The 10,994-nt window shown below is 42.7% G+C and overlaps 1 protein-coding gene across 1 annotated transcript in view; it reads right to left on the bottom strand.

Annotated features, from left to right (window-relative positions):
• LOC311088687 (interferon-induced very large GTPase 1-like) overlaps nucleotides 1-8,141 on the bottom strand; it is a 68,347-nt gene extending 60,206 nt beyond the window's left edge. Inside the window, exon 1 of the mRNA XM_084122937.1 lies at nucleotides 8,058-8,141. The gene's annotated coding sequence lies outside the window, so the exon portion shown is untranslated. The remainder of the gene's footprint in view (nucleotides 1-8,057) is intronic.
• Between the last annotated feature and the right edge of the window lie 2,853 nt (nucleotides 8,142-10,994).

Here is a 10,994-nt window from a genome sequence, read left to right as displayed (position 1 = left end):
ATTAATATGGTTTAAAACGCCGTATTTGACGGCGTTTGACTTTAAACGCGATTAATCTATGGCGTATTTCTGAGCCTCTTGGCTTGCCATAGAGCGCGCGTTATTTTACGGCGTTTTGCTTATAGTATAATGAGACACGCCCACTGATTTCCACAGCCAGTAAGTTTAAACTGTTCTCTCCCAATCAATGATGAACTGAGTCAGACCAGACGAATTCAGCACGGATCATTTGTGGTAATCCAATTCGTATGCTCCCAAGGAATTATTAATTTTATGTATTAAAATAATCCAAGCTAAATAATAAACTGAAATTAAAGAAAACATTAAAGAACATTCAAATCAATAAAGCAAAATTAATATGATTTTCACATTTTAAAAGGGTGTCACACAGGGCTTAATTTGAGCCAGAGGAACACGCCGGAGAATGGGTGACACATGACACATCGTTTTACTCAGGGGAAAAATGTCGAAAAGACAGCAAAGTTTGCTTAACTTTTTCAAATACGCTATCCAGTCAGATCCCAAACAAGCAAAAATCGTTTCCGCTGATCAAGAATGTGGAGACCATGGTGGACACAGCAGTAATATCGACATAATATCTCGTTATTTCAACATAATAAGGGGACATTCTAATCTGCATTAAGCCACATTAAGCGTTCTTATAATGGTTTTCTATGGGGGGAAAATACTTAACGTGTAATTGCGTTCTGGGCTCATCTGATTTTTTTTGTACATAGCATAGCCCACTTTGTTATGATTTTAGTATCATAATGATTAATAAATGCACGCACAATTATCCGTGAACTTGATTGGAACAAATGCCTTTCAACTTGTGTGTGCAAAATTCAGAATTAAATTAATGTGCAGCAATTTGTACAAATAGAGAGTCTGTAGGCCTACTATACTGTTGTAGCCATTAGCGCATTTAGTTTCATATTTGTTAAAATATTATAATGTTATTTTTTTCCATTTATGTTGATTTATGAAAAGTGAACAGCAGGAATAAGATAGGATGCGCAACATGAGACATGGAGTGGTTCAGACATGATTTTGACCACTTCATTAAGTTTTGTTTTGTAGAAAGCCTTTCTTTAAAGTGAATTTCGTTTTGTATAAATTGTATCTTACTTTTAATCAATTTTTCATCAACCAGTTGTCTGGATTTAATGAATAAGAAGCAAATATAATGGACAATATAATCGGAGGCGCCCACGCGATCACTTGCATTGCACGTTAACTGGAGCGCATCTCATCCTAACTTAACGAAACTCAGTGTATGCCTCACACAGACATGAGAAATACATCAATACACAAAGCTTGAAATATCTTTAAACGAAATAATTCAAAATTTAAAAAAAAAAATTAAAAAAATGCTACTCTCTGATTATGTAATCCATTATGTGCATTTCTCTAGGCGCGTTCACTACGGAGATGGCGATCGTCAACTTCATCTTTGCAGCAGACAGTCAGAAAACACTAGTTTATTGATAAAATTCAATGCACGCTTCACCGGATTTACAAATGCACATCTTGCTTGTTGCACGCACACATATTATGTCGAAATAACGAGATATTATGTTGATATAACATTATTATTAATAATAGCCTACATCTTTTAGAATATTTGATTGTGCTGAATGCTGAATGTTGCGCATGTTCAATTTAATAAAACTTTAATTGTGATCATTAAAATAATTGAATATTAAATATTTAGTGGCCAAGTTTTGCGCAGCTCCCCGTCAATGATCTAGCACCCCCTCAGCACATGCGTTAAAAATTCTCTGGCGCCGCCCCTGCAGAGAAGCTACTTAGGCAGTGTATAATTATTTATTTATTTTTTTTTTCCGTTACCTCCAACCCCCGTTTTGAGTCGCCGGATCCACCCCCCCTCTGTGCTCTGGGACCTCCCATTACAAATTAAGCACGGTCACAAAACCAGTTGAGAAACATTGTATCAGAATTATAGAGTATAGAGTTATGGATGTTATCCTGTTTTTTTCTCCGTTCACAGAAGCACTACAGGTGTAACGATAACCAGCTGGAGTGCCCTTGAGAGCCACCAGAGGGCACTCCACACCTGACTCTCATGTTCACTCACAGACTACATCTCCCATCATTCTCTGCCTGGACTCATCAGCACTCATTATCACATTCACCTGTATCTCATCTTCTTGTTTAGTTCACCCCATATAAGCCTGGTTCACCCCATCACTCACTGCGAAGTTTTGTATGTTGTTGCACTGCACTTCTGAGCGTTTTTCCCTGGTTTTGTGTCTCTTGGTTTTTGGATATCTTGCCCTGTTCCCTGGATTACTCTCTTGCCTCTGGTCCCTGGATTACTCTCTTGCCTCTGGTCCCTGCCTGTTTTGTTTGTTTGTTTTGTTTGTTTGTTTGGACTGCCTTCCAGTGTATGACCTATTGCTTGTTCTTTGGATTACCCCTAAATAAAGCTGCGTTTGGATCTTTACCTTCGAGTCTCGGAGCAGTTCGTAACAGAAAACTTCGCCATACCTAGATCCAGCAGCGATGCCATCAGATACAGCAGTACAAATCCTGCGTCTCCGTCAGGGGAATCGGCCGATTGAGAGGTATGTCGAGGAGTTTATTGAACTGGCAAATCTCACCTCAATGAACACAGAATGCCTTAAGATCTTTTTTCGGGGAGGGCTATCTGAACCGCTCAGTTCATTCATGCCCTTGCATGATCCTCACGAGACTTTGGAGCACTATATTGATCTGGCCCTTTTGTTAAGCGGATCATCGTTTACTGTGGGCGGGGTAGAGGAGGAGCTCCGTGAGCCTGCAGTATCCCCTCAGCCTGATCTTCTCCTCGTCAGCCCTGCCGAGCCTGCACTTCACGCCAGTCCAGCCGAGCCCGCACTTCACGTCAGATCTGCCGAAGCCAAGGCAGTATGCGTCATGCCCGCCGCCCCTGAGACTGAGAGCATCATGCCCGCCGCGCCTGAGACAGCAAGCGACATGCCCGCCAAGCTAGAGTCTTCACCGCTGGTCCCGTCCAGCACAGAGCCCTCTTCACCGCTGGTCCCGTCCAGCACAGAGCCTTCTTCACCGCTGGTCCCGTCCAGCACAGAGCCCTCTTCATCGCTGGTTCCGTCCAGCACAGAGCCCTCTTCGCCGCTGGTCCTGCCCAGCACAGAGCCCTCTTCATCGCTGGTTCCGTCCAGCTCAGAGCCCTCTTCGCCGCTGGTCCTGCCCAGCTCAGAGCCCTCTTCGCCGCTGGTCCTGCCCAGCTCAGAGCCCTCTTCGCCGCTGGTTCCGTCCAGTTCAGAGCCCTCTTCATCGCTGGTCCTTTCCAGCTCAAAGCCCTCTTCATCGCTGGTCCTAACCAGCTCAGAGTCCTCTTCGCCGCTGGTCCTACCCAGCTCAAAGCCCTCGCCGCTGGTCCCGTCAAGCTCAGAGCGCGCTGATCCTGAGCCAGAGACTGTTCACGTCACTTCTGCCGATCCAGAGACTGTTCACGTCACTTCTGCCGATCCAGAGACTGAGCTTCACGACACTTCTGCCGATCCAGAGACTGAGCTTCACGACACTTCTGCCGATCCAGAGACTGAGCTTCACGTCACTTCTGCCGATCCAGAGACTGAGCTTCACGTCACTTCTGCCGATCCAGAGACTGAGCTTCACGTCACGTCAGCCGATCCAGAGACTGAGCTTCACGTCACGTCCGCCCGTCAAGAGTCTCGTCCCGCCGAGACTGAATCTGTTCCTGAGCCTGAATCTGATCCTGATACTGAGCCTGAATCTGTTCCTCTTCCTCTTTCTGCGCCTGTGTCTTCGGACAAGATGGCCGACTCCACGCCTGTGTCTTCGGACAAGATGGCCGACTCCACGCCTGTGTCTTCGGACAAGATGGCCGACTCCACGCCTGTGTCTTCGGACAAGATGGCTGAAACCACGCCTGTGTCTTCGGACAAGATGGCCACCGCCGAGCCAGTGTCTCAGGACAAGATGGTTTCCGCCGAGCCAGTGTCTTCGGAAAAGATGGCTTCCGCCGAGCCAGTGTCTTCGGAAAAGATGGCCGCCGCTGAGCCGGTGTCTGTTCCTGAGCCGGTGTCTGTTCCTGAGCCGGTATCTGTTCCTGAGCCGGTGTCTGTTCCTGAGCCGGTGTCTGTTCCTGTTCCTGAGCCGGTGTCTATTCCTGTTCCTGTCCCTGAGCCGGTGTCTGTTCCTGAGCCGGTGTCTGTTCCTGTGCCATGGTCGCCTCCCTGGCCGCCTGAAGGGTCGTCTCCTCCCTGGTCGCCTGCACAGCCTGCTCCGCCCTGGTCGCCTGCACAGCCTGCTCCGCCCTGGCCGCCTGCACAGCCTGCTCTGCCCTGGCCGCCTGCTCCGCCCTGGTCGCCTGCACTGCCTGCTCCGTCCTGGCCTCCCGTATTACCGCAGTCTCAAGGTCCTCTTCCGCTCCACGGACCTGGCCCTCCATCCCGCCCCCGGATCCGCCTCCGGGCCACCTCCCACCTGGACAGTTTTGGAGCGTCTGGAAGCCGCTCTTTGGGGAGGGGCTATGTAACGATAACCAGCTGGAGTGCCCTTGAGAGCCACCAGAGGGCACTCCACACCTGACTCTCATGTTCACTCACAGACTACATCTCCCATCATTCTCTGCCTGGACTCATCAGCACTCATTATCACATTCACCTGTATCTCATCTTCTTGTTTAGTTCACCCCATATAAGCCTGGTTCACCCCATCACTCACTGCGAAGTTTTGTATGTTGTTGCACTGCACTTCTGAGCGTTTTTCCCTGGTTTTGTGTCTCTTGGTTTTTGGATATCTTGCCCTGTTCCCTGGATTACTCTCTTGCCTCTGGTCCCTGGATTACTCTCTTGCCTCTGGTCCCTGCCTGTTTTGTTTGTTTGTTTTGTTTGTTTGTTTGGACTGCCTTCCAGTGTATGACCTATTGCTTGTTCTTTGGATTACCCCTAAATAAAGCTGCGTTTGGATCTTTACCTTCGAGTCTCGGAGCAGTTCGTAACAACAGGTGAATACGATGATTAATCCCCCTATTCTGTTGCTGCTATTTTACATGCAGGCTAAAACTAAACCCCTGGAAAAAAATGTTTTTGGTATTTTTAATGGGTCACAGTCACTTGTTCATTCTAATTTAATTTAATTTTAATTTAACATAATCTTGTCGGTTAATGAATGGAAGATGCACCTTATGTTTTATCTTTTAAAATGACGGAAATTATTTCAAAATTCGTATTTTAAAAACGTCTTTGTACTCACTGAACTTCTATACCCACAAACGGTTGACTTTTTTCCCCAAGTCGTTTATTTCACTATGAACTGGACGATCGAAAGGGCAAAATATTTGAATCTTCATTTTACAAAAATATCTTGGATATAACGAAATGTAATAATGTTATTTAATTAATATATAATCAGTGTAATATGAATAAAACACAAATTTATTTAGCCTACAAAAATCGGAACACTATTTAATTCTGGAAGGAGAAGCTTATAGACCTACCAACAAACCTGCCACATTTTTTACAAATAGCAAAAATTCGTCTTATTTTTTTTTTCAAATAGGCCTATTTAAAACACACAAATTCATAGGGCATTCTATGGGTTATATCAATATTTTGTGTTATTCAGCACTTCAGATGGAAATGTGCCGAGTTAAGCCAATAGGACCTGGATTCTTTTCCTTGTTTAATAACTCCTCATATATGAGCATAAGAATTGGATTACCACAAATGATCTGTGCTGAATTCGTCTGGTCTGATTCAGTTCATCATTGATTGGGAGAGAACAGTTCAAACTTACTGGCTGTGGAAATCAGTGGGCGTGTCTCATTATACTATAAGCAAAAAGCCGTAAAATAGCGCGCGCTCTGTGCAACCAAAACGGCGTTTTTTACGGCGTCATATGGCGAGATGAACGGCGTAAAAAGCAGCGCTTTCCATGCACACTAAAACGCCGTCAAATACGGCATCATTGACGTATTTCGCGCGTCTTTTACGGCGTTTGTAATTACAACAGCGTATTTTATGGCGTCCAATACAGTTTAAAACGCCATATTTGACGGCGTTTGGCTTTAAACGCGATTAATCTATGGCGTATTTCTGAGCCTCTTGGCTTGCCATATCTTCGCGTGTAGATCTGTTATCCTCTCGCGGAAGTCATTCACTGCGCGCGCTAGCATCAGTTGTGTGCTCGGTGATTATTGACATTGATTTGCCGCCATACGCGCACAGAGAGAGAGAGAGAGAGAGGCATGTTTCAGTCAGCGCTCGAACACTGAATTGATTCCTCTTTCGTGTTACCTTGAACGGACACAAAAACACAATTATGTCAAAATACCCATCTAAATGCTCGTCTCTGCAAGTATTCTCTCCTTTATGTCATAAGTGAACAGTTGAGAACACTAGCATAGCCAGAAAAGAGTTTGGAGAGTGTGCATAAGAAAAACTGGGTGTGCCACATTTATTGTCAGATTACTGTGTAAAAAAAACCTGACTCAGTGTATCACTAACTTTACAGAATAGACTGGGCTGATGTGTAAAACTATACTCAGGCTCGCCACATAACCATAATACTAGCCTATATAAAATATAACTCAGGGCTCGACATCAAGCCTTTTCATGTGTTCATCCTTCAAACAAGTAAATCGGTCATTCACTTGTCCAAGTAAAACATTTGCTTGTCCAGAATTTTTTTATTTGTTTTTATTTTGTGTTGCAAATATAATTTATTCTGAAGCAATATTCTCATCAGTAGGGTTGGGTATCATTTGAATTTGAACGATTCCAATTCCGATTCCAATTCCTTGTTTCGATTCCGGTTCCTAACGATTCTCGATTCCAATTCTTTTAACGGCAGGGTCAAAAAAGTTTAGATCAATTTTAATTCTATGAACTTTTTACTTTTTATGAACTTTACTATGAATTTCTCACAGGGCTGTTTTCAACTACAATATAAATATCAAATCTATTTTAAACAAAACTTTTTAGGATATTTTAAATGAGCTAGCTAACCAACGGTCTTTCTGAAGGAAATAGTCTGACCTTCTCCATCAATTGCTATTTTCACAGCTAAAATGGGCTATCAGGTAAAATAGGCTAAATAAGGTTGTTTACACTCATGTGTAAATGTGTTTTCATTAATTTTTTTTTAACGTTCGCCGTCATCGCGCGCAGTTTTCAAACGGACGAGCAGAGGATGAGAGAATATGGTTGCAACTTGCAAGATACCGAAGAATAAGAAAACATATAAGTACGTTTTTAAGGTTTAACGCCAGGGTTGTTTGCTCTGAATAAATTTTATGAGACACTGTGAGTTAATAAGGCAAATCACACAGCATCTCATAAAATGTATCGGTTCGCAGTTTAGCATAACAATCCATATACGCTTACACCTGTGCTAGTAATACACGCATTTACCATGCCGTGTGTACGTTACAGTTTACAACGTTTAACTAATGTGGGGAAGTAGGCTACAGCTGTCAGTGTTCAGCGAGTTAACATTTGGCAGTTTGAAATCGATTAGGTAGTTACTTCAGTTCAGAATAGGGCTAGAAATGATCAAATTGGTAACTTAGACAGCAGTTTCTTCTTCCGGTCAGCAGACTGTGAATCGAAACTAGGAATCGAAATTTAAACTTTTGAACGATTCCGGGAAAATCACAAAGCTAGTCCCGGTTCCAATCGATACTCGATACTCGATACCCAAGCCTACTCATCAGTCATATTTATGTTATTTTAACCTTTATAAAGAGCATTTTCCCCTAATCGTTTTAAATATAGGCTATGCTTCATCTTTCATTTTAAATTCTTAAATTTGATCAATAAATTAAAATAAAATAATAAGACACTATATGGTTGTTACCAATCAAATTAAATAATGACATAACCACATTAACAAAATATTCATAAAATGTTAACATACCTGTATAACTATCTCTTAAGCTCTATTCTGAAAATGTTCTGACAACCAAAACTAACATTCCCAGAATGTCATAGAACCAAAACTGGTTAGTTGAGTATTGATAAAAATGTCTGGTAAATGAATTTATATAAATGTTAAAGTCAAACCTGATGGAATCTGGATTCCAAACAGCAAATTGAAGTTTTCTGCTGGGTAGTATATATTATATGATGTGTCTTGGTTTCTTTTGCAATATGGTTCACTACATATTGCTTTATATAACTGTATTCATGTTGTGTAAGATACAAGCCAACCAATCAGAGTGCCCCATAGATTACTGAGATAACAAAAATCCAGTTTCTCTTTCTAGTAAATCACATGACATCGAAGAAATAGACTATTGTCAATTGTTTGGGCAGGACTAGATTATATTTGGGAAGGAACATGGTGTTTCCTGAACAAGCTGTTACAGGAAATCAGCAGCTTAAAGGAACACTCCACCATTTTTTGAAATAGGGCTTATTCACCTTCTTTCCTACATTTAGAAAGGTGGGCAAATGCATTTTTGTCTCAGTGCATTCATTGTTTTAGTTTGACAGGGTCGGCGCTAGCTTAGCTTAGCTTAATGAATGTAATCATTTGTTGCCAGCTAGCATGTCCTGAGTAAAAGTGACCAAAAAAAAAAAAAACCCCACCTAATTACTTCTTGTGGCCTGCGTATTCACAACGAGTACAACTAGCGATGCAGATTAACACTAGGCGATTTCCTAGGCAGATATTGACTTGGGACCATATTAGGGGGGAAGCACAGGCTAAGCACTGCTACTTAGGCGAAGCACTGCTACTTGGGCGCAAAGATATCGTTTTTTTCCATGATGGCAAGCATATATCACTCTTCTTTTCACAGAGAAAGGAATGTGTTTTGAATAGTCTTCCACTTTCCAGAGAAATCGGGGTGTCACTTTTTTTTTTTTTTTACTGTCATCTGACCTGTCACCAGGAAGTAAATAAAAGAAAAGGGCATTTAATACTTTTCATACCACATTCCCTTTCTTTTACTTGCTCATATTTCATGCAAATAGGGTTCAATTATGAGAAAACTGTAAATAAAGATTTGTTTAATGAAAGTAGCTGTCTTAAGTGCATGTCTATAAATCGCAAAATGTTCTACATAGAAATGCTTTCCATAAGGTCATAAATAAACAAGCAGTTAATTTAGAAACTGATAAATTACCAAACAGTGTAAGATGTGCCAGTTGCCTGTTTGTGACTTTCCAGAAGAAGTTTCAGGTCTTCTTCTGAATAACTATGCCTGTGATGTACTCTTCTGATGAACATGAACATTTTTGATAAGATGATGGAAGCCAGTCTGGTGGGAAACAGCAAACAGAGTAATATTCCTTTAAAGTAGTTTAGTATTTTTGTCTACATTGCCCTTCTTTATTTTTTATTCATTCTATTTAGATCATAGACTGTTGATTTAGATGCGTTCATATGCACACATCACAAACCCCACACAGGTGTCTGATGCACATGTAATTCAGGTAGGACAGGTATCTCGCATGAAACCCCTGTAAAAAACCCTGTCGTCATCACTGATTCAGTCTACACTTGATTATGGTAGTTGCGCTGAGTTCAGGAAATAGATTTCTCAATCTATTTTGTGCACTGTCTGGACTAGTTTAGGATATTCACTTTTATGCATCCAGTGTAGACTGGGTGTAATGTTCCAATCTTTCTGCATCAATTACCTTTATCAAAGTAATATGTTCTTTTCTTTTTCAGTGGTGGTGTAGGGCCTATGTGCCACAAGGATTCTCTGTGGCAGTTACAGATGGTACTCACCCAGAATACTTTTACCGCCGCCGTTCCCGCGGCGGTAAATTGCGGGTTTGTATTTGCAGCCTCTAACCGCTAAGAGGCGCTACAATCACAGACGTTGCAAAGTGTCAGTTTATTCTCTCTATTGCGTAATCTGCCGCCGCACCGCGGCTCATTGAGAGCGATTGAAAGCTGGTAGCAAATCAATTCAAATGAAACATTGAACAAATTCATAATCACAATACTGAAATTACTGAAATTAAATTGAACTAGAAAAAAAAGTTTGTTGAGACAAACTTTAAGTTGGCTTGAGAAAGCCGGACCAGACAGTTTGAAGAAGTTTAAAGTAGTTAGAAGTTTAAAGTAGTTTGAAGTTTAAATTTTAATTTATAGATTAGTTAGAAAGAAAGAATAGTTAGGAAGAAAGAAAGATTAGTTAGAAAGAAAGAGAAAGAAAAAAAGAATAGTTAGAAAGAAAGAGAAAGAAATATTAGTTAGAAAGAAAGAAAGAAAAATTAGTTAGAAATAAATAGAAAGAAAGAACGTTAGATTAGTTAGAAAGAAAGAAAATGAAAAAAAGATAAGTTAGAAAGAAAGAAAGAAAGAAAGGTAGAAAGATAGATTAGTTAGAAACTAATCTTCACGCCAGTCCAGCTGCGCTTGCACTTCACGCCAGTCCAGTCGAGCCTGCACTTCGCGCCAGTCCAGCCGAGCCCGCACTTCATGCCAGATCTGCCGAAGCCAAGGCAGTTCGCATCATGCCCGCCGCGCCTGAGATTGAGAGTGTCATACCCGCCGAGCCTGAGCCAGTTGTTGGCCTAGAGCGGCCAGATCCAGTTCCGAGTCCAGTTCCGAGTCCAGCCGAGCCTGCACTTCACGCCAGATCTGCCGAAGCCAAGGCAGATCGCGTTATGCCCGCCGAGCCTGAGACAGTTGTTGGCCCAGAGAGGCCAGATCCAGTTCCGAGTCCAGCCGAGCCCGCACTCCACGCCAGATCTGCCGAAGCCAAGGCAGTTCGCGTCATGCCCGCCGAGCCTGTGACTGTTGTTGGCCCAGAGAGGCCAGATCCAGTTCCGAGTCCAGTTCCGAGTCCAGTTCCGAGTCCAGTTCCGAGTCCAGTTCCGAGTCCAGTTCCGAGTCCTGTCCCGAGTCCAGTTCCGAGTCCAGAAGTCGCCTGCCCTGTCGAGCAAGAACCAGAGCCAGTCTTCGAGCAAGAGCCAGAGCCAGTCTTCCCAAAGGCGTTTTCACCACTGGTCCCGTCTAACACGGAGCCCTCTTCGCTG

Source organism: Abramis brama (assembly GCF_963993115.1).
Source record: "Abramis brama genome assembly, chromosome: 8".
NCBI lineage: Eukaryota > Metazoa > Chordata > Actinopteri > Cypriniformes > Leuciscidae > Abramis > Abramis brama.
The sequence above is the reverse complement of the archived record's forward strand: the minus strand, read 5'-3'. Positions and strand labels throughout refer to the sequence as shown.